Raw genomic sequence first — 26,974 nt, 5'->3', positions numbered from 1 at the left:
CCGTCATTTGTTTCGTTGTGCGTGCGCACTGCACCTCCCGTTCTCGTTCAAATATCAAGTAAAATGCCACGGCGCCGTGACTGACATTTGCAAATAAACCTCCGGACCATAATTCAAGTCATGCGTAACGTCAAAAGAATCATCTGCAAAAAAATTGGTGCAATACGAGGACTTCCGAAGAAAATGGATGAATTATAAGGACTTCGCATGAGGTCACCCATCCTAGTACTACTCTCGCCCAAGCACCCATAACTTGCGGAGTTCTGATAGAATCCGTTGCATTAGTGCTGGTATGATTGCTCATGTTTCATTCTACGCTGCAAATACATACACTCTTTCTCCTTCCATCCCCCCTCCCGTTATTTGTTTCCTTGTGCGTGCACTCAGCATCTCTCCTTCTCGTTCTAATATCAAGTAAAATACCCTGGCACCGTGAGTCACTTTACGAATGAACCACCAGTTCATAATTTCATTCGCGCGAAACGTCGAACTACCCATCCGAAAAAAAATTGGTGCGACATTAGGACTTCCCAGGAGGTCATCCATCCGAGTACTACTCTCGCCCAAGCACACTTAACTAAGGAGTTCTGATGGGATCTGGTGCATTAGTGCTGGTATGATCGCACCTATTTAATTTCATGCGGCAAATACATAAAATCCTTCTCCTTTCTTCCCCCTCCCCTCATTTGTTTCCTTGTGCGCGCGCACTGCACCTCCTGTTATCGTTCAAATATCAACTAAAATGTCACGGCGCCGTGACTCACATTTGCGAATAAACCTGCGGACCATAATTCAAGTCCCGCGTAACGTCGAAAGAATCATCTGCAAAAAAATGGGTGCAACACGAGGACTTCCCAAGAAAATGGGTGAAATATAAAGACATCGCAGGAGGTCACCCATCCTAGTACTACTCTCGCCCAAGCACCCTTAACTTGCGGAGTTCTGATAGAATCCGTTGCATTAGTTCTGGTATGATCGCTCATGTTTCATTCTGCGCTGCAAATACATACACTCTTTCTCCTTCCATCCCCCCTCCTGTCATTTGTTTCCTTGTGCGTGCACTCTGCATCTCTTATTCTCGTTCTAATATCAAGTAAAATGCCCCGGCACCATGACTCACCTTTGCGAATGAACCAGCAGTTCATAATTCCATTCGCGCGTAACGTCGAACGACCCATCCGAAAAAAAAAATGGGTGCAACACGAGGACTTCCCAGGAGGTCACCCATCCAAGTACTACTCTCGCCCAAGCAAACTTAATTGCGGAATTCTAATGGGATCTTGTGCATTAGTCCTGGTATGATCGCACCTGTTTCATTTCGCGCTGCAAATACATACACTCCTTCGCCTTTTTTCCCCCTCCCGTCATTTGTTTCCTGGTGCGTTCACACTTCCCCTCTCCTTCTCGTTCTAATATCAATTAAAATGCCCATTCGTCTTGACTGACATTTGCGTATAAATCATTGGACTCTTGTTCCAGTCGCGCGTAACATGGAACGACCCAGCCAAAAAGAAAAATGGGTGGAACACGAGAACTTCCCAGGAGGTAACCAATCCTTGTACTACTTTCGGCAAAGCACACTTAGCTGCGAAGTTCTGATGGGATCCGGTGCATTTGTGCTTGTATGATCGCACCTGTTTCATGTGGTGCTTAAAATACATACACTCCTTCTCCTTCCCTCCCACCTGCCATCATTTGTTTCCTTGTGCGTTCACACTGCACCTCTCCTTCTCGTTCTAATATCGATTAAAATGCCCTTGCTTCTTGACTCACATTTACGTATAAACCAGTGGACCATAGTTCCAGTCACGCGTAACGTCGAACGACCCATCTGAAAAAAAAAATGATGCAACAAGAGGACTTCCTAGGAGGTCACCCATTCGAGTACTACTCTCGCCCAAGCACAATTAACTGCGGAGTTTTTATTGGATCAGGTGCAATAGTGCTGGTATGATAGCACCTGTTTAATTATTCGCTGCAAATACATACAATTCTTCTCCTTTCTTCCCTCTCCCCTGCACATCTCCTTCTCGTTCTAATATCGATTAAAATGCCCTTGCTTCTTGACTCACATTTACGTATAAACCAGTGGACCATAGTTCCAGTCACGCGTAACGTCGAACGACCCATCCGAAAAAAAATGGGTGCAACACGACGACTTCCCAGGAGGTCACCCATCCGAGTACTACTCTCGTCCAAGCACACTTAACTACGGAGTTCTGATGGGATCCGGTGCATTAGTGCTGGTATGATCACACTTGTTTCATTTCGCGCTACAAATACATACACCCCTTCTCCTTTCTTCCCCCTACCGTCATTTGTTTCCTGGTGCGTTCAAACTTCACCTCCCATTCTCGTTCTAATATGAATTAAAATGCCCCTGCGTCTTGATTCACATTTGCGTATAAACCAGCGGACCATAGTTCCAGTCGCGCGTAAAGTCGAACGACCCATTTGAAAAAAAAAAAAGATGCAACACGAGAACTTCCCAGGAGGTAACCCATCCTTGTACTGCTTTCGCCAAAGCACACTTAACTGCGGAGTTCTGATGCGATCCGGGGCATTTGTGCTGGTATGATCGCACCTGTTTCATTTCGTGCTGAAAATACATACACTGCTTCTCCTTCCCTCCCCCCTCCCATCATTTGTTTCCTTGTGCGTTCACGCTGCACCTCTTATTCTCGTTCTAATATCGATTAAAATGCCCCTACTTCTTGACTCATATTTGCTTATAAACTAGCGGACCATAACTCCAGTCACGCGTAACATCGAACGACCCGTCTGAAAATAAATTGGTGCGACACGAGGACTTCCCAGGAGGTCACCCATCCGAGTACTACTCTCGCCCAAGCACACTTAACTACGGAGTTTGTTATGGGACCCGGTGCATTAGGGTTGGTATGATCGTACCTATTTAATTTCGCGTTGCAAATACATACACTCCTTCTCCTTTCTTCCCCCTCCCGTCATTTGTTTCCTTGTGCGTGCGCACTGCACCTCCCGTTTTCGTTATAATATCAAGTAAAATGCCACGGCGCCGTGACTCACATTTGCGAATAAACCTTCGGACCATAATTCAAGTCGCGCGTAACGTCGAAAGAATAATCTGCAAAAAAATGGGTGCAACACGAAGACTTCCCAATAAAATGGGTGAAATATAAGGACTTCGCAGGAGGTCACCCATCCTAATACTAGTCTCGCCCAAGCACCTTACCTGCGGAGTTCTGATAGAATCCGTTGCATTAGCGCTGGTATGATTGCACCTGTTTCATTTCGTGCTGAAAATACATACACTCCTTCGCCTTCCCTCCCCCTCCCATCATTTATTTCCTTGTGCGTTCACACTGCACCTCTCCTTCTCCTTTTAATATCGATTAAAATTCTCCAGCTTCTGGACTCACATTTGCGTATAAACCAGCGGACCCTAGTACCAGTCGTGTGTAACGTCGAACGACCCGTCTGAAAAAAAATTAGTGCGACGCGAGGACTTTCCAGGAGGTCACCCATCCGAGTACTACTCTCGCCCAAGCACACTTAACTAAGGAGTTCTGATGGGATCCGGTGCATTAGTGCTGGTATGATCGCACCTATTTAATTTCATGCGGCAAATACATAAAATCCTTCTCCTTTCTTCCCCCTCCCCTCATTTGTTTCCTTGTGCGCGCGCACTGCACCTCCTGTTATCGTTCAAATATCAACTAAAATGTCACGGTGCCGTGACTCACATTTGCGAATAAACCTGCGGACCATAATTCAAGTCGCACGTAACGTCGAAAGAATCATCTGCAAAAAAATGGGTGCAACACGAGGACTTCCCAAGAAAATGGGTAAAATATAAAGACATCGCAGGAGGTCACCCATCCTAGTACTACTCTCGCCCAAGCACCCTTAACTTGCGGAGTTCTGATAGAATCCGTTGCATTAGTTCTGGTATGATCGCTCATGTTTCATTCTGCGCTGCAAATACATACACCCTTTCTCCTTCCATCCCCCCTCCCGTCATTTGTTTCCTTGTGCGTGCACTCTGCATCTCTTATTCTCGTTCTAATATCAAGTAAAATGCCCCGGCACCATGACTCACCTTTGCGAATGAACCAGCAGTTCATAATTCCATTCGCGCGTAACGTCGAACGACCCATCCGAAAAAAAAAATGGGTGCAACACGAGGACTTCCCAGGAGGTCACCCATCCAAGTACTACTCTCGCCCAAGCAAACTTAATTGCGGAATTCTAATGGGATCTTGTGCATTAGTCCTGGTATGATCGCACCTGTTTCATTTCGTGCTGCAAATACATACACTCCTTCGCCTTTTTTCCCCCTCCCGTCATTTGTTTCCTGGTGCGTTCACACTTCCCCTCTCCTTCTCGTTCTAATATCAATTAAAATGCCCATTCGTCTTGACTGACATTTGCGTATAAATCATTGGACTCTTGTTCCAGTCGCGCGTAACGTGGAACGACCCAGCCAAAAAGAAAAATGGGTGGAACACGAGAACTTCCCAGGAGGTAACCAATCCTTGTACTACTTTCGGCAAAGCACACTTAGCTGCGAAGTTCTGATGGGATCCGGTGCATTTGTGCTTGTATGATCGCACCTGTTTCATGTGGTGCTTAAAATACATACACTCCTTCTCCTTCCCTCCCACCTGCCATCATTTGTTTCCTTGTGCGTTCACACTGCACCTCTCCTTCTCGTTCTAATATCGATTAAAATGCCCTTGCTTCTTGACTCACATTTACGTATAAACCAGTGGACCATAGTTCCAGTCACGCGTAACGTCGAACGACCCATCTGAAAAAAAAAATGATGCAACAAGAGGACTTCCTAGGAGGTCACCCATTCGAGTACTACTCTCGCCCAAGCACAATTAACTGCGGAGTTTTTATTGGATCAGGTGCAATAGTGCTAGTATGATAGCACCTGTTTAATTATTCGCTGCAAATACATACAATTCTTCTCCTTTCTTCCCTCTCCCCTGCACATCTCCTTCTCGTTCTAATATCGATTAAAATGCCCTTGCTTCTTGACTCACATTTACGTATAAACCAGTGGACCATAGTTCCAGTCACGCGTAACGTCGAACAACCCATCCGAAAAAAAATGGGTGCAACACGACGACTTCCCAGGAGGTCACCCATCCGAGTACTACTCTCGTCCAAGCACACTTAACTACGGAGTTCTGATGGGATCCGGTGCATTAGTGCTGGTATGATCACACTTGTTTCATTTCGCGCTACAAATACATACACCCCTTCTCCTTTCTTCCCCCTACCGTCATTTGTTTCCTGGTGCGTTCAAACTTCACCTCCCATTCTCGTTCTAATATGAATTAAAATGCCCCTGCGTCTTGATTCACATTTGCGTATAAACCAGCGGACCATAGTTCCAGTCGCGCGTAAAGTCGAACGACCCATTTGAAAAAAAAAAAAGATGCAACACGAGAACTTCCCAGGAGGTAACCCATCCTTGTACTGCTTTCGCCAAAGCACACTTAACTGCGGAGTTCTGATGCGATCCGGGGCATTTGTGCTGGTATGATCGCACCTGTTTCATTTCGTGCTGAAAATACATACACTGCTTCTCCTTCCCTCCCCCCTCCCATCATTTGTTTCCTTGTGCGTTCACGCTGCACCTCTTATTCTCGTTCTAATATCGATTAAAATGCCCCTACTTCTTGACTCATATTTGCTTATAAACTAGCGGACCATAACTCCAGTCACGCGTAACATCGAACGACCCGTCTGAAAAAAAATTGGTGCGACACGAGGACTTCCCAGGAGGTCACCCATCCGAGTACTACTCTCGCCCAAACACACTTAACTACGGAGTTTGTTATGGGATCCGGTGCATTAGAGTTGGTATGATCGTACCTATTTAATTTCGCGTTGCAAATACATACACTCCTTCTCCTTTCTTCCCCCTCCCGTCATTTGTTTCCTTGTGCGTGCGCACTGCACCTCCCGTTTTCGTTATAATATCAAGTAAAATGCCACGGCGCCGTGACTCACATTTGCGAATAAACCTTCGGACCATAATTCAAGTCGCGCGTAACGTCGAAAGAATAATCTGCAAAAAAATGGATGCAACACGAAGACTTCCCAATAAAATGGGTGAAATATAAGGACTTCGCAGGAGGTCACCCATCCTAATACTAGTCTCGCCCAAGCACCTTACCTGCGGAGTTCTCATAGAATCCGTTGCATTAGCGCTGGTATGATTGCACCTGTTTCATTTCGTGCTGAAAATAAATACACTCCTTCGCCTTCCCTCCCCCTCCCATCATTTATTTCCTTGTGTGTTCACACTGCACCTCTCCTTCTCCTTTTAATATCGATTAAAATTCCCCAGCTTCTTGACTCACATTTGCGTATAAACCAGCGGACCCTAGTACCAGTCGTGTGTAACGTCGAACGACCCGTCTGAAAAAAAATTAGTGCGACGCGAGGACTTTCCAGGAGGTCACCCATCCGAGTACTACTCTCGCCCAAGCACACTTAACTAAGGAGTTTTGATGGGATCCGGTGCATTAGTGCTGGTATGATCGCACCTATTTAATTTCATGCGGCAAATACATAAAATCCTTCTCCTTTCTTCCCCCTCCTGTCATTTGTTTCCTTGTGCGTGTGCACTGCACCTCCCGTTCTCGTTCTAATATCAAGTAAAATGCCACGGCGCCGTGACTCACATTTGCGAATAAACCTGCGGACCATAGCTCCAGTCGCGCGTAACGTCGAACGACCCGTCTGAAAAAAAATTGGTGCGACACGAGGACTTCCCAGGAGGTCACCCATCCAAGTACTACTCTCGCCCAAGCACACTTAATTGCAGAGTTTGTTATGGGATCCGGTGCATTAGGGCTGGTATGATCGTACCCATTTAATTTCGCGTTGCAAATACATACACTCCTTCTCCTTTCTTCTCCCTCCCGTCATTTGTTTCCTTGTGCGTGCGCACTGCACCTCTCCTTCTCGCTCTAATATCATTTAAAATGCCCCTGAGTCTTGACTCACATTTGCGTAAAAACCAACAGAACATAGTTCCAGTCGCGCGAAACGTCGAACTTCCCATCTAAAAAAAAATAAGTGCGACACGAGGACTTCCCAGGAGGTCACCAATCCGAGTGCTACTCTAGCTCAAGCACACTTAACTGCGGAGTTCTGATGGGATCCGGTGCATTAGTGCAGGTATGATGGCACCTATTTAATTTCGCGCTGCAAATACATATACTCCTCCTTTATTCCCCCTCCTGTTAATTGTTTCCTTGTACGTTCACACTGCACCTCTCATTCTCGTTCTAATATCAATTAAAATGCCCCTTCTTCTTGACTCACATTTGCGTATAAATCAGCGAACCATAGTTCCAGTCGCAAGTAACGTCGAACGACCCGTTTGAATAAAAATTGGTGCGACAAGAGGACTTCCCAGGAGGTCACCCATCCGAGCACAATTCTCGCCTAAATACACTTAACTGCTGAGTTCTGATGGGATCCGGTGCATTAGTGCTGGTATGATCACATCTGTTTAATTTAGCGCTGTAAATACATACACTCCTTCTCATTTCTTCCCCCTCCCGTCATTTGTTTCCTGGTGCGTTCACACTTCACCTCTCCTTCTCCTTCTAATATCAATTAAAATGCCCCTACGTCTTAACTCACATTTGCGTATAAACCAGCAGACCATATTTCCAGTCGCGCGTAACGTCGAACGACCCATCTGAGAAAAAAAATGGGTACAACACGAGAACTTCCCGAGAAAATGGGTGAAATATAAGGACTTCGCAGGAGGTCACCCATCTTAGTACTACTCTCGCCCAAGCACCCTTAACTGCGGAGTTCTGATGGTATCCGGTGCATTAGTGCTAGTATGATCGCACCTGTTTCATTTCGCGCTGCAAATACATACACTCCTTCTCCTTTCTTCCCCCTCCCGTCATTTGTTTCCTGGTGCGTTCACACTTCACCTCTCCTTCTCGTTCTAATATCAAGTAAATTGCCCCAGCACCGTGACTCACCTTTGCGAATGAACCAGTGGTTCGTAATTCCATTCGCGCATAACGTCGAACGACCCATCCAAAAAAAAAAGGGGTGCAACATGAGGTCTTCCCAAGAGGTCACCCATTTGAGTATTACTCTCGCCCAAGCACACTTAACTGCGGAGTTCTGATGGGATCCGGTGCATTAGTGCAGGTATGATCGCACCTATTTAATTTTGCGCTTCAAATAAATACACTTATTCTCCTTTCTTCCTCCTATCATTTGTTTCCTTGTGCGTGCGCACTGCACCTCCTGTTCTCGTTCTAATATCAAGTAAAATGTCACAGCGCCGTGACTCATATTTGCGAATAAACCTGCGGACCATAATTCAAGTCGCACGTAACGTCGAAAAAATCATCTGCAAAAAAATGGGTGCAACACGAGGACTTCCCAATAAAATGGGTGAAACATAAGGATTTCGCAGGAGGTCACCCATCCTAGTACTACTCTCGCCCAAGCACCCTTAACCGCGGAGTTCTGATAGAATCCGTTGCATTAGTGTTGGTATGATCGCTCATGTTTCATTCTGCGCTGCAAATACATACACTCTTTCTCCTTCCATCCCCCTCCCATCATTTGTTTCCTTGTGCGTGCGTTTTGCATCTCTTCTTCTCATTCTAATATCAAGTAATATGCCCCGACACCGTGACTTACCTTTGCGAATGAACCAACGGTTCATAACTCCATTCGCGCATAACGTTGAACGACCCATCCGAAAAAAATGGGTGCAACACGAGGACTTCCCAGGAGGTCACCCATTTGAGTACTACTCTCGCCCAAGCACACTTAACTGCGGAGTTCAGATCCGGTGCATTAGTGCTGGCATGATCGCACTTGTTTCATTTCGCACTGCAAATACATACACTCCTTCTCCTTTCTTCCCCCTCCCGTCATTTATTTACTGGTTCGTTCACACTTCACCTCTCCTTCTCGTTCTAATATCAATTAAAATGCCCCTGCGTCTTGACTCACATTTGAGTATAAACCAGCGGACCATAGTTCAAGTCGCGCTTAACGTTGAACGGGCCATCTAAAAAAAATGGGTGCAACACGAGAACTTCTCAGGAGGTAACCCATCCATGTACTACTTTCGCCAAAGCACACTTAACTGCGGAGTTCTAATGGGATCCGGTGCATTTTTGCTGGTATGATCGCACCTGTTCATTTCGTGCTAAAAATACATACACTGCTTCTCCTTCCCTCCCCCCTCCCATCATTTGTTTCCTTGCGCGTTCACACTGCACCTCTACTTCTCGCTCTAATATCGATTAAAATGCCCCTTCTTCTTGACTCACATTTGCGTATAAATCAGCGGACCATAGTTCCAGTCGCGTGTAACGTCGAATGACCCGTCTGAAAAAAAATTTGTGCGACACGAGGACTTCTTAGGAGGTCACCCATCCGAGTACTACTCTAACCGAAGAACACTTAACTGCTGAGTTCTGGTGGGATCCGGTGCATTAGTGCTAGTATGATCGCACCTGTATAATTTCGCGTTGCAAATACATACACTCCTTCTCCTTTCTTCCCCCTCCCGTCATTGTTTCCTTGTGCGTGCGCACTGCACCTCCCGTTCTCGTTCTAATATTAAGTAAAATGACACGGTGCCCTAACTCACATTTGTGAATAAACCTGCGGACCATAATTCAAGTCGCGCGTAACGTCGAAAGAATGATCTGCAAAAAAATGGGTGCAACACGAGGGCTTCCCAAGAAAATAGGTGAAATATAGGGACTTCGCAGGAGGTCACCCATCCTAGTACTACTCTCGCCCAAGCACCCTTAACCGCGGAGTTCTGATAAAATCCGTTGCATTAGTTCTAGTATGGTCGCTCATGTTTCATTCTGTACTTGCAAATACATACACTCTTTCTCCTTCCATCCCCCCTCCCGCCATTTGTTTCCTTGTGCGTGCACTCTACATCTCTCATTCTCGTTCTAATATCAAGTAAAATGTCCCAGAACCGTGACTCACCTTTGCTAATGAACCAGCAGTTCATAATTCCATTCGTGCGTAACGTCGAACGACCCATCCAAAAAAAAATTGGTGCAACACGAGGACTTCCCAGGAGGTCACCCATCCGAGTACTTTTCTCGCAAAAGAAAACTTCACTGCAGAGTTCTAATGGGATCCGGTGCATTAGTGCTGTTATGATCGCACCTGTTTATTTTCGCACTGCAAATACATACACTCCTTCTCCTTTCTTCCCCCTCCTGTCATTTGTTTCCTGGTGCGTTCACACTTCACCTATCCTTCTCGTTCTAATATTAATTAAAATGCCCCTACGTCTTGACTTACATTTGCGTATAAACCAGCAGACCATAGTTCCAGTCGAGCGTAACGTCCAACGACCAATCTGAAAAAAAAATGGGTGCAACACGAGAACTTCCCAGGAGGTAACCCATGTTTATACTACTTTCGCCAAAGCACACTTAACTACGGAGTTCTAATGGGATCCGATGCATTTGTGCTGGTATGATCGCACTTGTTTCATTTCGTGCTGAAAATACATACACTCCTTCTCCTTCCCTCCCCTCTCCCATCATTTGTTTCCTTCTGCGTTCACACTACACCTCCCCTTCTCGTTCTAATTTCGATTAAAATGCTCCTACTTCTTGACTCACATTTGCGTATAAACCAGCAGACCATAGTTCCAGTCGCGCGTAAAGTCAAACGACCCATCAGAAAAAAAAATGGGTGCAACACGAGAACTTCCCAGGTGGTAACCTATCCTTGTACTACTTTCGCTAAAGCACACTTAACTGTGGAGTTCTGATGGGATCCGGTGCATTTGTGCTGGTATGATCGCACTTGTTTCATTTCGTGCTAAAAATACATACACTCCTTCTCCTTCTCTCCCCCCTCCCATCATTTGTTTCCTTGTGCGTTCACACTGCACCTCCCCTTCTCGTTCTAATATCGATTAAAATGCCCCTACTTCTTGACTCACATTTGCGTATAAACCAGCAGACCATAGTTCCAGTCGCGCGTAAAGTCGAACGACCCATCAGAAAAAAAAAATGGGTGCAACACGAGAACTTCCCAGGTGGTAACCTATCCTTGTAATACTTTCGCTAAAGCACACTTAACTACGGAGATCTGATTGGATCCGGTGCATTTGTGCTGGTATGATCGCACCTGTTATATTTTATACTGCAAATACATAGACTCCTTCTCCTTCCCTCCCCCCTCCCATCATTCGTTTCCTTGTGCGTTCACACTGCACCACTCATTTTCGTTCTAATATCGATTAAATTGCTCCTGCTTCTTGACTCACATTTACGTACAAACGAGCGGACCATAGTTCCAGTCGCATGTAAAGTCGAACGACCCGTCTGAAAAAAAATTGGTGCGACACGAGGACTTCCCTGGAGGTCACCCTTCCGAGTACTACTCTCGCCCAAACACACTTAACTGCGGAGTTCTGATGGGATCTGGTGCATTAATGCTGGTAAGATCCCACTTGTTTCATATCGCACTTCAAATACATACACTCATTCTCCTTTCTTCCCCCTCCCGTCATTTGTTTCCTGGTGCGTTCACACTTCACCTCTCATTCTCGTTCAAAAATCAAGTAAAATGCCACAGCGCCGTGACTCACATTTGCGAATAAACCTGCAGACCATAGTTCTAGTCGCGCGTAACGTCGAACGACCCATCTGATAAATAAATGGGTGCAACATGAGAACTTCACAAGAAAATGGATGAAATTTAAGTACTTTGCAAGAGGTCACCAATCCTAGTACTACTCTCGCCCAAGCACCCATAACTTGCGGAGTTTTGATAGAATCTGTTGCATTAGTGCTGGTATGATCGCTCATGTTTCATTCTGCGCTGCAAATACATACACTCTTTCTCTTTCCATCCCCCTTCCCGCCATTTGTTTCGTTGTGCGTGCAGTCTGCATCTCTCCTTCTCGTTCTAATATCAAGTAAAATGCCCCGGCACCGTGAATCACCTTTGCGAATGAACCAGCGGTTCATAATTCTATTCGCGCGTAACGTCGAACGACCCGTCTGAAAAAAAAATTTGTGCGACACGAGGAATTCCCAGGAGGTCACCCATCCGAGTACTACTCTCGCCAAGCACACTTAACTGCGGAGTTCTGATGGGATCCGGTTCATTAGCGATGGCATGATCGCACCTATTTAATTTCGCACTGCAAATACATACACTCCTCCTGTCTTCCCCCACTCGTCATTTGTTTCCTTGTGCGTGCACACTGCACCTCCTGTTCTCGGTCAAATATAAAGTAAAATGTCACGGCGCCGTGACTCACTTTTGCGAATAAACCTGCGGATCATAATTCAAGTCGCGCGTAACGTCGAAAGAATCATCTGAAAAAAAATTTGTGCAACACGAGAACTTCCCAAGAAAATGGGTGAAATAAAAGGACTTTGCAGGAGGTCACCTATTCTAGTACTACTCTCGCCCAAGTACGCTTACCTGCGGAGTTCTGATAGAATCCGTTGAATTAGTGCTGGTATGATCTCTAATGTTTCATTCTGCGCTGCAAATACATACAATCCTTCTCCTTCCCTCGCCCCTCCCATCATTTGTTTCCTTGTGCATTCACACTGCACCTCTCCTTCTAGTTCTAATATCGATTAAAATGCTCGTGCTTCTTGACTCACATTTGCGTATAAACCAGCGGACCATAGTTTCAGTCGCGCGTAACGTCGAATGACCAGTCTGAAAAAAAATTGGTGAGACACGAGGACTTCCCAGGAGGTCACCCATCCGAGTACTACTCTCGCCCAAGAACACTTAATTGAGAAATTCTGATGGGATCCAGTGCATTAGTGCTGGTATGATCGCAACTGTTTAATTTCGCGCTGCAAATACATACACTCCTTCTCCTTTCTTCCCTCTCCTGTCATTTGTTTCCTTGTGCGTGCGCAGCCCGTTCTCATTCTAATATCAAGTAAAATGCCACGGCGCCGTGACTCACATTTGCGAAAAAACCTGCGGACCATATTTCAAGTCGTGTGTAACGTCGAAAGAATCATCTACAAAAAATGGGTGCAACACGAGGTCTTCCCAAGAAAATGGGTGAAATATAAGAACTTCGCAGGAGGTAACCCATCCTAGTACTACTCTCGCCCAAGCACCCTCAACTTGCGGAGTTCTGATAGAATCCGTTGCATTAGTGCTTGTATGATAGCTCATGTTTCATTCTACGCTGCAAATACATACACTCTTTCTCCTTCCATCCCCTCTTCCGTCATTTGTTTCCTTGTGCGTGCACTCTGCATCTCTCCTTCTCGTTCTAATATCAAGTAAAAAGCCCCAGCACAGTGAATCACCTTTGCGAATGAACCAACGGTTCATAACTCCATTCGCGCATAACGTTGAACGACCCATCCGAAAAAAATGGGTGCAACACGAGGACTTCCCAGGAGGTCACCCATTTGTGTACTACTCTCGCCCAAGCACACTTAACTGCGGAGTTCAGATCCGGTGCATTAGTGCTGGTATGATCGCACCTGTTTCATTTCACGCTGCAAATACATACACTCCTTCTCCTTTCTTCTCTCTCCCGTCATTTGTTTCTTGGTGCGTGCGCGCTGCACTTCCCGTTCTTGTTCAAATATTAAGTAAAATACCACGACGTCGTGACTCACATTTTCGAATAAACCTGCAGACCATAATTAAAGTCGCGCGTAACGTCAAAAGAATCATCTGCAAAAAAATGGGTGCAACACGATGACTTCCCAAGAAAATGGGTGAAATATAAAGACTTCGCAGCAGGTTACCCATCCTAGTACTACTCTCGCCCAAGCACCCTTACCTGCGGAGTTCTGATATAATCCGTTGCATTAGTGCTGATATGATCGCTCATGTTTCATTCTGCGCCGCAAATACATACACTCTTTCTCCTTCCATCCCCCCTCCCGTCATTTGTTTCCTTGTGCGTGCACTCTGCATCTCTCCTTCTCGTTCTAATATCAAGTAAAATGCCCCGGTATCGTGAGTCACCTTTGCGAATGAACCAGCTCTTCATAATTCCATTCACGCGTAACGTCGAACGACCCATCCGAAAAAAAAATGGGTGCAACACGAGGATTTCCCAGGAGGTCACCCATCTGAGTACTACTCTCGACCAAGCACACAAAACTGCGAAGTTCTGATGGGATTCGATGCATTAGTGCTGGTATGATCGCACCTGATTAATTTCTCGCTGCAAATACATACACTCCTTCTCCTTTCTTCCCCCTCCCGTCATTTGTTTCCTTGTGCGTGCGCACTGGACCTCTCGTTCTCATTCTAATATCAAGTAAAATACCACGGCACCGTGACTCACATTTGCGAATAAACCTGCGGACCATAATTCAAGTCGCGCGTAATGTCGAAAGAGTCATCTGCAAAAAAATGGGTGCAACACGAGTACTTCCCAGGAGGGCACCCATCCTACTACTACTCTCGCTCAAGCAAACATAACTGCGGAGTTCTGATGGGATCCGGTGCATTAGTACTGGTATGATCGCACCTATTTAATTTCGCACTGCAAATACACACACTCCTTCTCCTTTCTTTCCCATCCCGTCATTTGTTTAATTATGCGTGCGCACTGCACCTCCCGTTCTCGTTCTAATATCAAGTAAAATGCCACGACACCGTGACTCACAATTGCGAATAAACCTGCGGACCATAATTCAAGTCACGCGTAACGTCGAAAGAATCATCTGAAAAAAAATAGGTGCAACACGAGAACTTCCTAAGAAAATGGGTGAAATATAAGGACTTTGCAGGAGGTCACCCATCCGAGTACTACTCTCGCCCAAGCACCCTTAACTGCGGAGTTCTGATAGAATCCGTTGCATTAGTGATAGTATGATCGCTCAAGTTTCATTCTGCGTTCTAAATACATACACTCTTTCTCTTCCATCCCCCCTCGCGTCATTTGTTTCCTTGTGCACGCACTCTGCATCTCTCCTTCTCGTTCAAATATCAAGTAAAATGCCCCGGCACCGTGACCCACATTTGCAAATGAACCAGCGGTTCATAATTCCATACACGTTAACTTCGAACGACCCATCCGAAAAAAAACGGGTGCACCACGAGGACTTCCCAGGAGGACACCCATCCGAGTACTACTCTCGCCTAAGCACACTTAACTGCTGTTCTGATGGGAGCCGGTGCATTAGTGCTGCTTTGATCGCACTTGTTTCATTTCGCGCTGCAAATACATACACTCCTTCTCCTTTCTTCCCCCTCCCATCATTTATTTCCTGATGCGTTCACACTTCACCTCTCCTTCTCGTTCTAATATCAATTAAAATACCCTTGCGTCTTGACTCACATTTGCATATAAACCAGCGGACCAGAGTTCCAGTCGCTCGTAACGTTGAACGACCCATCTAAAAAAAAAATGGGTGCAACACGAAAACTTCCCAGGAGGTAACCCATCCTTGTACTACTTTCGCCAAAGCAAACTAAACTGTGGAGTTATGATGGGATCCGGTGCATTTGTGCTGATGTGATCGCACCTGTTTCATTTCGTGGTGAAAATACATACACTCTTTCTCCTTCCCTCCCCCCTCCCATCATTTGTTTCCTTGTGCGTTCACAATGCACCTCTCTTTCTCGTTCTAATATCGATTAAAATGCCCCTCCTTCTTGACTCACATTTGCGTATAAACCAGCGGACCATAGTTCTAGTCGAGCGTAATGTCGAATAACCCGTTTGAAAAAAAATTATTGCGACACAAGGACTTCCCAGGAGGTCACCCATACGAGTACTACTCTCGCCCAAGCACACTTAACTGCGTAGTTCTTAAGGGATCCGGTGCATTAGTGCTGGTATGATCGCACCTATTTAATTTTGCACTGCAAATACATAAACTCCTTCTCCTTTCTTCTCCCTCCCGTCATTTGTTTCCTTGTGCGTGTGCACTGCAGCTCCCGTTCTCGTTCAAATATCAAGTAAAATGCCACGGCGCCGTGACTCGCATTTGCGAATAAACATGCGGACCATAATTCAAGTCCCGCGTAACGGCGAAAGAGTCATATGCAAAAAAATGAGTGCAACACGATAACTTCCCAAGAAAATGGGTAAAATATAAGGACTTCGCAGGAGGTCACCCATCCTAGTACTACTCTCGCCTAAGCACCCTTAACTTGCGGAGTTCTGATAGAATCCGTTGCATTAGTTATGATATGATCACTCATGTTTCATTCTACGCTGCAAATATAAACACTCTTTCTCCTTCCATCCCCCTTCCCGTCATTTATTTCCTTGTGCGTGCAGTCTGCATCTCTCCTTCTCGTTCTAATATCAAATAAAATGCCCCGGCACCGTGACTCACCTTTGCGAATGAACCAACAGATCATAATTCCATTCGTGCGTAACGTCGAACAACCCATCCGAAAAAAAATGGGTGCAATACGAGGACTTCCCAGCAGGACACCCATCTGAGTACTACTCTCGCCCAAGCACACTTAACTGAGGAGTTCTGATGGGAGCCGGTGCATTAGTTCTTGTATGAGCGCACCTGTTTCATTTCGCGATGCAAATACATACTACTTCTCCTTTCTTCCTGCTCCCGTAATTTGTTTCCTGGTGCGTTCACACTTCACCTCTCCTTCTCGTTCTAATATCAATTAAAATGCTCCTGCGTCTTGACTCACATTTGCGTATAAACCAGAGGACCATAGTTTTAGTCGCGCATAACGTCGAACGACGCATCTGAAAAAAAAAATGGATGCAACACGAGAACTTCCTAGGAGGTAACCCATCCTTGTACTACTTTCGCCAAAGCGCACTTAACTACAAAGTTCTGATGGGATCCGGTGCATTTGTGCTGGTATGATCACAACTGTTTCATTTGGTGGTGAAAATAAATACACTCCTTCTCCTTCCCTCCCCCCTCCCATCATTTGTTTCCTTGTGCGTTCACACTACACCTCTCCTCTTCGTTCTAATATCGATTAAAATGCCCCTGCTTTTATACTCACATTTGCGTATAAACCAGTGGACCATAGTTCCAGTCGCGCGTAACGTCGAACGAACCGTCTGAAAAAAAATTGGTGCGACACGAGGACTTCCCAGGAGGTCACCTATCCGAGTAATGCTCTCGCCCCAGCACACTTAACTGCGGAGTTCTGATGGGATCCGGTGCATTAGTGCTGGTATGACCGCACCTGTTTAATTTCGTGCTGCAAATACATACACACCTTCTCCTTTCTTCCCCCTCCCGTCATTTGTTTCCTTGTGCGTGCGCACTGCACCTCCCGTTCTCGTTCAAATATCAAGTAAACTTCCACGGCGCCATGACTCAAATTTGCGAATAAACCTGCGGACCAATATTCAACTCGCGCGTAATGTCGAAAGAATCATTTGCAAAAAAATGGGTGCAAAACGAGGACTTCACAAGAAAATGGGTGAAATATAAGGACTTCGCAAGAAGTCACCCATCCTAGTACTACTCTCGCCCAAGCACCCATAACTGTGGAGTTCTGATAGAATCCGTTGCATTAGTGTTTGTATGATCGCTCATATTTCATTATGCGCTGCAAATACATACACTCTTTCTCCTTCCATCCCCCCTCCCGTCATTTGTTTCCTTGTGCATGCACTCTGCATATCTCCTTCTCGTTGTAATATCAAGTAAAATGCCCCAACACCGTGACTCACCTTTGAGAATGAACCAGCGGTTCATAATTTGATTCGCGCGTAACATCGAACGACCCATCCGAAAAAAATGGGTGCAACACGAGGGCTTCCCAGGAGGTCACCCATTCGAGTACTATTCTCGCCCAAGCACACTTAACTGCGAAGTTCTGATCGGATCCGGTGCATTAGTGCTAGTATGATCCCACCTGTTTAATTTCGCGCTGCAAATACATAATCTCCTTCTCCTTTCATCCCTTCCCGTCATTTATTTCCTTGTGCGTGCGCACTGCACCTCTCGTTCTTGTTCAAATATCAAGAAAAATGCCACAGTGCCGTGACTCACATTTGCGAATAAACCTGCGGACCATAATTCAACTCCCGCGTAACGTCGAAAATATCATCTACAAAAAAATGGATGCAACACGAGGACTTCCAAAGAAACTGGGTGAGATATAAGGACTTCGCAGGAGGTCACCCATCCTAGTACTACTCTCACCAAAGCACCTTTAACTTGCGGAGTTCTGATAGAATCCGTTGTATTAGTGCTGGTATGATCGCTCATGTTTCATTCTGCGCTGCAAATACATACACTCTTTCTCCTTCCATTCCCCTCCCGTCATTTGTTTCCCTGTGCGAGCACTCTGCATCTCTCATTCTCGTTCTAATATCAAGTAAAATGCCACGGCACCGTGACTCACCTTCGTTAATGACCCAGGGGTTCATAATTCCATTCGCGCATCACGTCGAACGACCCAAGCGAAAAAAAATGGGCACAACACGAGGACTTCCCAGGAGGTCACCCATCCGAGTACTACTCTCGCCCAAGGACACTTAATTGCGGAGTTTTGATGGGATCCGGTCATTAGTGCTGGTATGATCGCACCTATTTAATTTCGCGCTGCAAATACATACACTCCTTCTCCTTTCTTCCCCCTCCCGTCATTTGTTTCCTGGTGCGTTCACACTTCACCTCTCCTTCTCGTTCTAATATCAATTAAAATGCCCCTGCGTCTTGACTCACATTTGCGTATAAACCAGCGGACTATAATTCTAGTCTCGCGCAACGTCGAAATAATCATCTGCAAAATAATGGGTGAAATATAAGGACTTCGCAGGAGGTCACCCATCCTAGTACTACTCTCGCCCAAGCACCCTTAACTCGCGGAGTTAGATAGAATGTGTTGCATTAATGCTGGTTTGATTGCTCATGTTTCATTCTGCGCTGCAAATACATGCACTCTTTCTCCTTCCAACCCCCCTCCCGTCATTTGTTTCCTTGTGCGTGCACTCTGCATCTCTCCTTCTCGTTCTAATATCAAGTAAAATGCCCCGACACCGTGACTCACCTTTGGAAATGAACCAGCGGTTCATAATTCCATTCGCGCTAACGTCGAACGACCCATCCGAAAAAAAATAGGTGCAACACGAGAACTTCCCAGGAGGTCACCCATTCGAGTACTACTCTCGCCGAAGCACACTTGACTGCGGAGTTCTGATGGGATCCGGTGCATTAGTGCTTGTATGATCGCACCTGTTTCATTTCGCGCTGAAAATACATACACTCCTTCTCCTTTCTTCCCCCTCCCGTCATTTGTTTCATGTTGCATCCACACTTCACCTCTCCTTCTCGTTCTAATATAAATTAAAATGCCCCTGCGTCTTGACTCACATTTGTGTATAAACCAGCGGAACATAGTTCCAGTCGCGTGTAGCGTCGAACGACCCATCTGAAAAAAAAAGTGGGTGCAACACAAGAACTTCCCAAGAGGTAACCCATCCTTGTACTACTCTCGCCAAAGCACACTTAACCGCGAAGTTCTGATGGGATCCAGTGCATTTGTGCTGGTATGATCACACCTGTTTCATTTCGTGCTGAAAATACAAAAAGTCCTTCTCCTTCCCTCCCCCCTCCAATCATTTGTTTCCTTGTGCGTTCAGACTGCACCACTCCTTCTCGTTCTAATATTGATTAAAATGCTCTTGCTTCTTGACTCACATTTGCGTATAAACTAGCGGACCATAGTTCAAGTCGCGCGTAACTCCGAACGACTCGTCGGAAAAAAAATTGGTGCGACACGAGGACTTCCCAGGAGGTCACCCATCTGAGCACTACTCTAGCCCAAGCACACTTAACTACGGAGTTTTTATGGGATCCAGTGCTTTAGTGCTAGTATGATCGCACCAATTTAATTTTGTGCTGCAAATACATACACTCTTTCTCCCTCCATCCCCCCTCCCGTCATTTGTTTCCTTGTGCGTACGCACTGCACCTCCCATTCTCGTTCTAATATCAAGTAAAATGCCATAGCGCCGTGACTCACATTTGCGAATAAAGCTGCGGACCATAATTCAAGTCGCGCGCAATGTCGAAAGAATCATTTGCAAAAAAATGAGTGCAACACGAGAACTTCCCAGGAGGTCACCCATCCGAGTACTACTCTCGCCCAAGCACACTTCATTGCGGAGTTCTGATGGGATACGGTGCATTAGTGCTGGTGTGATCGCACCTGTTTCATTTCGCGCTGCAAATACATACACCTCTTCTCATTTCTTCCCCCTCCCGTCATTTGTTTCCTGGTGCGTTCACACTTCAACTCTCCTTCTCGTTCCAATATCAATTAAAATGTCCCTGTGTCTTGATTCACATTTGCGTATAAACCAGCGGACCATAGTTCTAGTCGTGCGTAACGTCGAACGACCCATCTGAAAAAAAAAATTGATGCGACACGAGGACTTCACTGGAGGTCACCCATCCGAGTACTACTCTCGCTCAAGCACACTTAACTGCGGAGATCTGATGGGATCCGGTGCATTAGTGCTGGTATGATCGCATCTGTTTAATTTCGCACTGCAAATACATACACTCATTCTCCTTTCTTCCCCCTTCGGTCATTTGTTTCCTTGTGCGTGCGCACTGCACCTCCCTTTCTTGTTCAAATATCAAGTAAAATGCCACGGCGACGTGACTCACATTTGCGAATAAACCTACGGACCATAATTTCAGTCGCGCGTAACGTTGAAAGAATCATCTGCAAAAAATCGGGTGCAACACGAGGACTTCCCAAAAAAATAGGTGAAATATAAAGACTTCGCAGGAACTCACCCATCATAGTACTACTCTCGCCCAAGAACCCTTAACTGGCGGAGTTCTTATAGAATCCGTTGCATTAGTGGTGCTATGATCGCTCATGTTTCATTCTGCGCTACAAATACATACACTCTTTCTCCTTCCATCCCCCCTCCTGTCATTTGTTTCCTTGTGCGTCCACTCTGCATATCTCCTTCTCGTTCTAATATCAAGTAAAATACCTCGGCAATGTGACTCACCATTGCGAATGAACCAGCGGTTCATAATTCCTTTCGAGCGTAACGTCGAACGACCCATCCGAAAAAAAATGGGTGCAACATTAGGACTTCCTAGGAGGTCACCCATCCGTGTACTACTCTCGCCCAAGCAAACTTAACTGCGGAGTTCTGATGGGATCCGGTGCATTTGTGCTGGTATGATCGCACCTGTTTTATTTCACGCTGCAAATACATAAACTCCTTCTCCTTTCTTCCCCATCCCGTCATTTGTTTCTTGGTGCGTTCGACTACACCTCACGTTTTCGTTCTAATATCAAGTAAAATGCCACGGCGCCGTGACTCATATTTACGAATAAACCTGCGGACCATAATTAAAGTCGCGCATAACGTCGAATGAGCCACCTGAAAAAAAAATGGGTGCAACACGAGAACTTCCCAGGAGGTAACCCATCCTTTTACTACTTTCGCCAAAGCACACTTAATTGCGGAGTTCTGATGGGATCCGATGCATTTGTGCTGGTATGATCGCACCTGTTTCATTCTGCGCTGAAAATACATACACTCCTTCTCCTTCCCTCCCCCATCCCGTCATTTGTTTCCTTGTGCGTTCACACTGCACCTCTCCTTCTCGTTCTAATATCGATTAAAATTCCCCTACTTCTCGACTCACATTTGCGTATAAACCAGGAAACTATAGTTCCAGTCGCGTGAAACATCGAACGACCAATCTGAAAAAAAAAATGGGTGCAACTCGAGAACTTCCCAAGAGGTAACCCATCCTTGTACTACTTTCACCGAAGCACACTTAACTGCGGAGTTCTGATGGGATCCGGTGCATTTGTGCTGGTATGATCGCACCTGTTTCATTTTGTGCTGAAAATACATACACTCCTTCCCCTTCCCTCCCCCCTCCCATCATTTGTTTCCTTGTTCGTTCACACTGCACCTCTCCTTCTCGTTCTAATATCGATTAAAACGCCCCAGCTTCTTGACTCACATTTGCGTATAAACCAGCGGATCATAGTTTCAGTTGCGCGTAACGTCGAACGACTCGTCTGAAAAAAAATTGGTGCGACACGAGGACTTCCCAAGAGGCAACCCATCCGAGTACTACTCTCGCCTAAGCACACTTAACTGCAGAGTTCTGATGGGATCCGGTGCATTAATGCTGGTATGATCGCACCTGTTTAATTTCGCAATGCAAATACATAAACTCCTTCTCCTTTTTTCCCCCTTCCGTCATTTGTTTCCTTGTGCGTTCACACTGCACCTCCCGTTCTCGTTCTAATATCAAGTAAAATGTCACGGCGCCATGACTCACATTTACGAATAAACCTGCGGACCATAATTAAAGTCGCGCGTAACGTCAAAAGAATCATCTGTAAAAAAATGGGTGCAACACGAAGACTTCCCAAGAAAATGGGTGAAATATAAGGACTTCGCAGGAGGTCACCCATCCGAGTACTACTCTCGCCCAAGCACCCTTAACTTGTGGAGTTCTGATAGAATCCGTTGCATTAGTGCTGGTATGATCGCTTATATTTCATTCTACGCTGCAAATACATACACTCTTTCTCCTTCCATCCCCCTTCCCGTCATTTGTTTCCTTGTGCGTGCACTCTGCATCTCTCCTTCTCATTCTAATATCAAGTAAAATGCCCCGGCACTGTGACTCACCTTTGAGAATGAACCAGCGGTTCATAATTCCATTCCTGCGTAACGTCAAACGACCGATCTGAGAAAAAATGGGTGCAACACGAGGACTTCCCAGGAGGTCACCCATCCGAGTACTACTCTCACCCAAGCACACTTGACTACGGAGTTCTGATGGGATCCTGTGCATTTGTGCTGGTATGATCGCACCTGTTTCATTTGGCTCTGCAAATATATACAATCCTTCTCCTTTCTTCCCCCTCCCATCATTTGTTTCCTGGTGCGTTCACACTTCACCTCTCCTTCTCGTTCTAATATCAATTAAAATGCCCCTGCGTCTTGACTCACATTTGCGTATAAACCAGCAGACCAAAGTTCTAGTCGCGCGTAACATCGAACGACCAATCTAAAAAAAAAATGTGTGCAATACGAGAACTTCCCAAGAGGTCACCCATACGAGTACTACTCTCGCCTAAACACACTTAATCTGCGGAGTTCAGATGGGATCCGGTATATTAGTGCTGGTATGATCGCACTTGTTTAATTTCGCGCAGCAAATACATGCACTTCTTCTCCTTTCTTCCCCCTCCCATCATTTTTTTTCTTGTGTGTGGGCACTGCACCTCCCGTTCTCGTTCAAATATCAAGTAAAATGCCACGGTGCCGTGACTCACATTTGCGAATAAACCTGCAGACCATAATTCATGTCGCGCGTAACGTCAAAAGAATCATCTGCAAAAAATGTGTGCAACACGAGGACTTCCCAAGAAAATGGGTGAAATATAAGGACTTCGCAGGAGGTAACCCATCCTAGTACTACTCTCGCCCAAGCACCCTTACATGCGGAGTTCTGATAGAATCCGTTGCATTAGTGCTGGTATGATCGCAATTGTTTCATTTCGTGCTGAAATTACATACACTCCTTCTCCTTCCCTCCCCCTCCCATCATTTGTTTCCTTGGGCGTTCACACTGCACCTCTCATTCTCGTTCTAATATCGATTAAAATGCTTCAGCTTCTTGACTCACATTTGCGTATAAACCAGCAGACCCTAGTAGCAGTCGTGCGTAACGTCGAACGACCCGTCTGAAAAAAAATTAGTGCGACGCGAGGACTTCCCAGGAGGTCACCCATCCGAGTACTACTCTCGTCCAAGAACACTTAACTAAGGAGTTCTGATGAGATCCAGTGCATTAGTGCTGGTATGATCGCACCTATTTAATTTCGTTCGGCAAATACATAAAATCCTTCTCCTTTCTTCCCCCTCCCGTCATTTGTTTCCTTGTGCGTTCATACTTCACCTCTCATTCTCATTCTAATATCAATTAAAATGCCCTTGTGTCTTGACTCACATTTGCGTATAAACCAGCAGACCTTAGTTCCAGTCGCGCGTAAAGTCGAACGACCCATCTGAAAAAAGAAATGGGTGCAACACGAGAACTTCCCAGGAGGTAACCCATCCTTGTACTACTTTCGCCAAAGCACACTTAACTGCGGAGTTCTGATGGGATCCGGTGCATTTGTGCTGGTATGATCGCGCCAGTTTCATTTCGTACTGAAAATACATACACTCATTATCCTTCCCTCCCCCCTCCCATCATATTTTTCCTTGTGCGTTCACACTGCACCTCTCATTCTCGTTCTAATCTCGATTAAAATGCCCCTGCTTTTTGACTCACATTTTCGTATAAACCAGCAGAACAAAGTTACAGTCGCGCGTAACGTCGAGCAACCCGTCTGAAAAAAAATTGGTGCGACACGATGACTTCCCAGGAGGTCACCAATCCGAGTACTACTCTCGCCCAAGCACTCTTAACTGCGGAGTTCTGATGGGATCCGGTGCATTAGTGCTGGTATGATCGCACCATTTTAATTTCGCATTGCAAATACATACACTACTCCTTTCTTCCCCCTCCCGTCATTTGTTTCCTTGTGCGTGCGCACTGCACCTCCCGTTCTCGTTCTAATATTAAGTAAAATGCCACGATGTCGTGACTCACATTTGCGAATAAATCTGCGTACCATAATTCAAGTTGCGAGTAACGTCGAAAAAATCATCTGCAAAAAAATGGGTGCAACACGAGAACTTCCCAAGAAAATGGGTGAAATATAAGGACTTCGCAGGAGGTCACCCATCCTAGTACTACTCTCGCCCAAACACCCTTAACTTGTGGAGTTCGGATAGAATCCATTGCGTTAGTGCTGTATTATCTCTCATGTTTCATTCTGTGCTGCAAATTCATACACTCTTTCTCATTCAATCCCCCTTCCCGTCATTTGTTTCCTTGTGCGTGCACTCTGCATCTCCTTCTCGTTCTAATATAAAGTAAAATGCCCCGGCACCGTGACTCACCTTTGCGAATGAACCAGCGGTTCATAATTCCATTCGTGCCTAACGTCGAACGACCCATCCGGAAAAAAATGTGTGCAACAAGATGATTTCCCAAGAGGTCACCCATCCGAGTACTATTCTCGCCCAAGCATACTTGACTGCGTAGTTCTGATGGGATCTGGTGCATTAGTGCTGGTATCATCGCACCTGTTTCATTTCGCGCTGCAAATACATACACTCCTTCTCCTTTCTTCCCCCTCCCGTCATTTGTTTCCTAGTGCATTCACACTTCACCTCTTCTTTTCGTTCTAATATCAATTAAAATGCCCCTGCGTCTTGACTCACATTTGCGTATAAACCAGCGGACCATAGTTCCAGTCGTTCATAACGTCGAACGACCCATAAAAAAAAAATGGGTGCAACACGAGAACTTCCCAGGAGGTAACCCATCCTTGTACTACTTTCTCCAAAGCACACTTAACTGCACAGTTCTGATGGGATCCGGTGCATTTGTGCTGGTATGATCGCACCTCTTTCATTTCGTGTTGAAAATACATACACTCCTTCTCCTTTCCTCCCCCCTCCCATCATTTGTTTCCTTGTGCGTTCACACTGCACCTCTCCTTCTCGTTCTAATATCAATTAAAATGCCCCTGCGTCTTGACTCACATTTGCGTATAAACCAGTGGATCATGGCTCCAGTCGCGCGTAACATCGAACGACCCATATGAAAAAAAAATGTATGCAACACGAGAACTTCCCACGAGGTAACCCATCCTTGTACTACTTTCGCCAAAGCACACTTAACTGCGGAGTTCTGATGGGATCCGGTGCATTTGTGCTGGTATGATCGCACCTGTTTCATTTCCCGCTGAAAATACATACACTCCTTCTCTTTCCCTCCCCCCTCCCATAATTTGTTTCCTTGTGCGTTCACACTGCACCTCTTCTTCTCGTTCTAATATAGATTAAAATGCCACTGCTTCTTGACTCACTTTTGCGTATAAACCAGCAGATCATAGTTCCAGTCGCGCATAACGTCGAACGACCCGTCTAAAAAAAATTTGTGACATGAAGACTTCCCAGGAGGTCACCCATCCGAGTACTACTCTCGTTCAAGCACGCTTAACTACGGAGTTCTGATGGGATCCGGTGCATTAGTGCTGGTATGATCACACCTTTTTAATTTTGCGCTGCAAATACATACAGTCCTTCTCCTATCTTCCCCCTCCCGTCATTCGTTTCTTTGTACGTGGGAACTGTACCTCTCGTTCTCGTTCAAATATCAAGTAAAATGCCACGGCGCTGTGACTCACATTTACAAATAAACCTGCGGACCATAATTGAAGTCGCGCGTAACGTAGAAAGAATCATCTTCAAAAAAATGGGTTCAACACGAGGACTTCCCAAAAAAATGGGTGAAATATAAGGACTTCGCAGGAGGTAACCCATCCTAGTACTAGTCTCGCCCAAGCACCCTTAACTTGCGGAGTTCTGATAGAATCCGTTGCATTAGTTCTAGTATGATCGCTCATGTTTCATTCTGCGCTGCAAATACATACATTCTTTCTCCTTCCATCCCTCTTCCCGTCATTTGTTTCCTTGTGCGTGCACTCTGCATCTCTCCTTCTCGTTCTAATATCAAGTAAAATACCACGGCACCGTGACTCACCTTTGCGAATGAACCAGCGGTTCATAATTACATTCGTGCGTAACGTCGAACGACCCATCCGAAAAAAAATGGGTGCAACACGAGGACTTCCCAAGAGGTCACCCATCCAAGTACTACTATCGCCTAAGCACACTTAACTGCAGAGTTCTGATGTAATCCGGTGCATTAGTGCTGGTATGATCGCACCTGTTTCATTTTGCGCTGCAAATACATACACTCCTTCTCCTTTCTTTCTCCTCCCGTCATTTGTTTCTTTGTGCGTGCACACTACACCTCCCGTTCTCGTTCAAATATCAAGTAAAATGCCACGGTGCCGTGACTCAATTTGCGAATAAACCTGCGGACCATAATTCAATTGGCGC

The 26,974-nt window shown here is 45.7% G+C and overlaps 2 non-coding genes and 52 pseudogenes across 2 annotated transcripts; all 54 read right to left on the bottom strand.

Annotated features, from left to right (window-relative positions):
• Nucleotides 1–509: 509 nt before the first annotated feature.
• On the bottom strand, nt 510–628 carry LOC148254178 (5S ribosomal RNA; annotated as a pseudogene).
• Nucleotides 629–1,191: 563 nt separating this feature from the next.
• On the bottom strand, nt 1,192–1,310 carry LOC148254177 (5S ribosomal RNA; annotated as a pseudogene).
• A 207-nt stretch (nt 1,311–1,517) lies between these two features.
• LOC148254176 (5S ribosomal RNA) lies at nt 1,518–1,636 on the bottom strand (annotated as a pseudogene).
• Nucleotides 1,637–2,141: 505 nt separating this feature from the next.
• On the bottom strand, nt 2,142–2,260 carry LOC148254175 (5S ribosomal RNA; annotated as a pseudogene).
• A 207-nt stretch (nt 2,261–2,467) lies between these two features.
• Nucleotides 2,468–2,586, bottom strand: LOC148254174 (5S ribosomal RNA; annotated as a pseudogene).
• Nucleotides 2,587–2,792: 206 nt separating this feature from the next.
• Nucleotides 2,793–2,912, bottom strand: LOC148254173 (5S ribosomal RNA; annotated as a pseudogene).
• Nucleotides 2,913–3,470: 558 nt separating this feature from the next.
• LOC148254172 (5S ribosomal RNA) lies at nt 3,471–3,589 on the bottom strand (annotated as a pseudogene).
• A 563-nt stretch (nt 3,590–4,152) lies between these two features.
• On the bottom strand, nt 4,153–4,271 carry LOC148254171 (5S ribosomal RNA; annotated as a pseudogene).
• A 207-nt stretch (nt 4,272–4,478) lies between these two features.
• LOC148254170 (5S ribosomal RNA) lies at nt 4,479–4,597 on the bottom strand (annotated as a pseudogene).
• A 505-nt stretch (nt 4,598–5,102) lies between these two features.
• LOC148254169 (5S ribosomal RNA) lies at nt 5,103–5,221 on the bottom strand (annotated as a pseudogene).
• Nucleotides 5,222–5,428: 207 nt separating this feature from the next.
• LOC148254168 (5S ribosomal RNA) lies at nt 5,429–5,547 on the bottom strand (annotated as a pseudogene).
• A 206-nt stretch (nt 5,548–5,753) lies between these two features.
• On the bottom strand, nt 5,754–5,873 carry LOC148254167 (5S ribosomal RNA; annotated as a pseudogene).
• Nucleotides 5,874–6,431: 558 nt separating this feature from the next.
• LOC148254166 (5S ribosomal RNA) lies at nt 6,432–6,550 on the bottom strand (annotated as a pseudogene).
• Nucleotides 6,551–6,755: 205 nt separating this feature from the next.
• On the bottom strand, nt 6,756–6,875 carry LOC148254165 (5S ribosomal RNA; annotated as a pseudogene).
• Nucleotides 6,876–7,080: 205 nt separating this feature from the next.
• LOC148254164 (5S ribosomal RNA) lies at nt 7,081–7,199 on the bottom strand (annotated as a pseudogene).
• A 558-nt stretch (nt 7,200–7,757) lies between these two features.
• LOC148254163 (5S ribosomal RNA) lies at nt 7,758–7,876 on the bottom strand (annotated as a pseudogene).
• A 206-nt stretch (nt 7,877–8,082) lies between these two features.
• Nucleotides 8,083–8,201, bottom strand: LOC148254162 (5S ribosomal RNA; annotated as a pseudogene).
• Nucleotides 8,202–8,756: 555 nt separating this feature from the next.
• On the bottom strand, nt 8,757–8,870 carry LOC148254161 (5S ribosomal RNA; annotated as a pseudogene).
• A 204-nt stretch (nt 8,871–9,074) lies between these two features.
• On the bottom strand, nt 9,075–9,193 carry LOC148254160 (5S ribosomal RNA; annotated as a pseudogene).
• Nucleotides 9,194–10,077: 884 nt separating this feature from the next.
• Nucleotides 10,078–10,196, bottom strand: LOC148254159 (5S ribosomal RNA; annotated as a pseudogene).
• Nucleotides 10,197–10,402: 206 nt separating this feature from the next.
• LOC148254158 (5S ribosomal RNA) lies at nt 10,403–10,521 on the bottom strand (annotated as a pseudogene).
• A 207-nt stretch (nt 10,522–10,728) lies between these two features.
• On the bottom strand, nt 10,729–10,847 carry LOC148254157 (5S ribosomal RNA; annotated as a pseudogene).
• A 208-nt stretch (nt 10,848–11,055) lies between these two features.
• Nucleotides 11,056–11,174, bottom strand: LOC148254156 (5S ribosomal RNA; annotated as a pseudogene).
• A 206-nt stretch (nt 11,175–11,380) lies between these two features.
• Nucleotides 11,381–11,499, bottom strand: LOC148254155 (5S ribosomal RNA; annotated as a pseudogene).
• Nucleotides 11,500–12,062: 563 nt separating this feature from the next.
• LOC148254154 (5S ribosomal RNA) lies at nt 12,063–12,180 on the bottom strand (annotated as a pseudogene).
• A 557-nt stretch (nt 12,181–12,737) lies between these two features.
• Nucleotides 12,738–12,856, bottom strand: LOC148254153 (5S ribosomal RNA; annotated as a pseudogene).
• Nucleotides 12,857–13,408: 552 nt separating this feature from the next.
• On the bottom strand, nt 13,409–13,522 carry LOC148254152 (5S ribosomal RNA; annotated as a pseudogene).
• A 561-nt stretch (nt 13,523–14,083) lies between these two features.
• Nucleotides 14,084–14,202, bottom strand: LOC148254151 (5S ribosomal RNA; annotated as a pseudogene).
• Nucleotides 14,203–14,407: 205 nt separating this feature from the next.
• LOC148254150 (5S ribosomal RNA) lies at nt 14,408–14,526 on the bottom strand (annotated as a pseudogene).
• A 1,206-nt stretch (nt 14,527–15,732) lies between these two features.
• Nucleotides 15,733–15,851, bottom strand: LOC148254149 (5S ribosomal RNA; annotated as a pseudogene).
• Nucleotides 15,852–16,412: 561 nt separating this feature from the next.
• On the bottom strand, nt 16,413–16,531 carry LOC148254148 (5S ribosomal RNA; annotated as a pseudogene).
• A 205-nt stretch (nt 16,532–16,736) lies between these two features.
• Nucleotides 16,737–16,855, bottom strand: LOC148254147 (5S ribosomal RNA; annotated as a pseudogene).
• A 206-nt stretch (nt 16,856–17,061) lies between these two features.
• Nucleotides 17,062–17,180, bottom strand: LOC148254146 (5S ribosomal RNA; annotated as a pseudogene).
• A 559-nt stretch (nt 17,181–17,739) lies between these two features.
• LOC148254145 (5S ribosomal RNA) lies at nt 17,740–17,858 on the bottom strand (annotated as a pseudogene).
• Nucleotides 17,859–18,417: 559 nt separating this feature from the next.
• LOC148254144 (5S ribosomal RNA) lies at nt 18,418–18,535 on the bottom strand (annotated as a pseudogene).
• Nucleotides 18,536–19,064: 529 nt separating this feature from the next.
• LOC148254143 (5S ribosomal RNA) lies at nt 19,065–19,183 on the bottom strand. The gene has a single exon (XR_015820197.1). It is a non-coding gene; the product is annotated as a 5S ribosomal RNA (ribosomal RNA).
• A 207-nt stretch (nt 19,184–19,390) lies between these two features.
• LOC148254142 (5S ribosomal RNA) lies at nt 19,391–19,509 on the bottom strand (annotated as a pseudogene).
• A 206-nt stretch (nt 19,510–19,715) lies between these two features.
• Nucleotides 19,716–19,834, bottom strand: LOC148254141 (5S ribosomal RNA; annotated as a pseudogene).
• Nucleotides 19,835–20,040: 206 nt separating this feature from the next.
• LOC148254140 (5S ribosomal RNA) lies at nt 20,041–20,159 on the bottom strand (annotated as a pseudogene).
• A 207-nt stretch (nt 20,160–20,366) lies between these two features.
• On the bottom strand, nt 20,367–20,485 carry LOC148254139 (5S ribosomal RNA; annotated as a pseudogene).
• A 561-nt stretch (nt 20,486–21,046) lies between these two features.
• Nucleotides 21,047–21,165, bottom strand: LOC148254138 (5S ribosomal RNA; annotated as a pseudogene).
• A 205-nt stretch (nt 21,166–21,370) lies between these two features.
• LOC148254137 (5S ribosomal RNA) lies at nt 21,371–21,489 on the bottom strand (annotated as a pseudogene).
• Nucleotides 21,490–21,697: 208 nt separating this feature from the next.
• On the bottom strand, nt 21,698–21,816 carry LOC148254136 (5S ribosomal RNA; annotated as a pseudogene).
• Nucleotides 21,817–22,022: 206 nt separating this feature from the next.
• LOC148254135 (5S ribosomal RNA) lies at nt 22,023–22,141 on the bottom strand (annotated as a pseudogene).
• A 561-nt stretch (nt 22,142–22,702) lies between these two features.
• On the bottom strand, nt 22,703–22,821 carry LOC148254134 (5S ribosomal RNA; annotated as a pseudogene).
• Nucleotides 22,822–23,027: 206 nt separating this feature from the next.
• Nucleotides 23,028–23,147, bottom strand: LOC148254133 (5S ribosomal RNA; annotated as a pseudogene).
• A 558-nt stretch (nt 23,148–23,705) lies between these two features.
• Nucleotides 23,706–23,824, bottom strand: LOC148254132 (5S ribosomal RNA; annotated as a pseudogene).
• A 207-nt stretch (nt 23,825–24,031) lies between these two features.
• Nucleotides 24,032–24,150, bottom strand: LOC148254131 (5S ribosomal RNA; annotated as a pseudogene).
• A 206-nt stretch (nt 24,151–24,356) lies between these two features.
• On the bottom strand, nt 24,357–24,475 carry LOC148254130 (5S ribosomal RNA). The gene has a single exon (XR_015819647.1). It is a non-coding gene; the product is annotated as a 5S ribosomal RNA (ribosomal RNA).
• A 555-nt stretch (nt 24,476–25,030) lies between these two features.
• LOC148254129 (5S ribosomal RNA) lies at nt 25,031–25,149 on the bottom strand (annotated as a pseudogene).
• A 204-nt stretch (nt 25,150–25,353) lies between these two features.
• LOC148254128 (5S ribosomal RNA) lies at nt 25,354–25,472 on the bottom strand (annotated as a pseudogene).
• Nucleotides 25,473–25,679: 207 nt separating this feature from the next.
• Nucleotides 25,680–25,798, bottom strand: LOC148254127 (5S ribosomal RNA; annotated as a pseudogene).
• A 203-nt stretch (nt 25,799–26,001) lies between these two features.
• Nucleotides 26,002–26,120, bottom strand: LOC148254126 (5S ribosomal RNA; annotated as a pseudogene).
• A 561-nt stretch (nt 26,121–26,681) lies between these two features.
• LOC148254125 (5S ribosomal RNA) lies at nt 26,682–26,800 on the bottom strand (annotated as a pseudogene).
• Between the last annotated feature and the right edge of the window lie 174 nt (nt 26,801–26,974).

This window comes from Carica papaya, chromosome 5 (genome assembly GCF_054855325.1).
Source record: "Carica papaya isolate Zhongbai chromosome 5, ASM5485532v1, whole genome shotgun sequence".
NCBI classification, from domain to species: Eukaryota; Viridiplantae; Streptophyta; class Magnoliopsida; order Brassicales; family Caricaceae; genus Carica; species Carica papaya.
The sequence above is the reverse complement of the archived record's forward strand: the minus strand, read 5'-3'. Positions and strand labels throughout refer to the sequence as shown.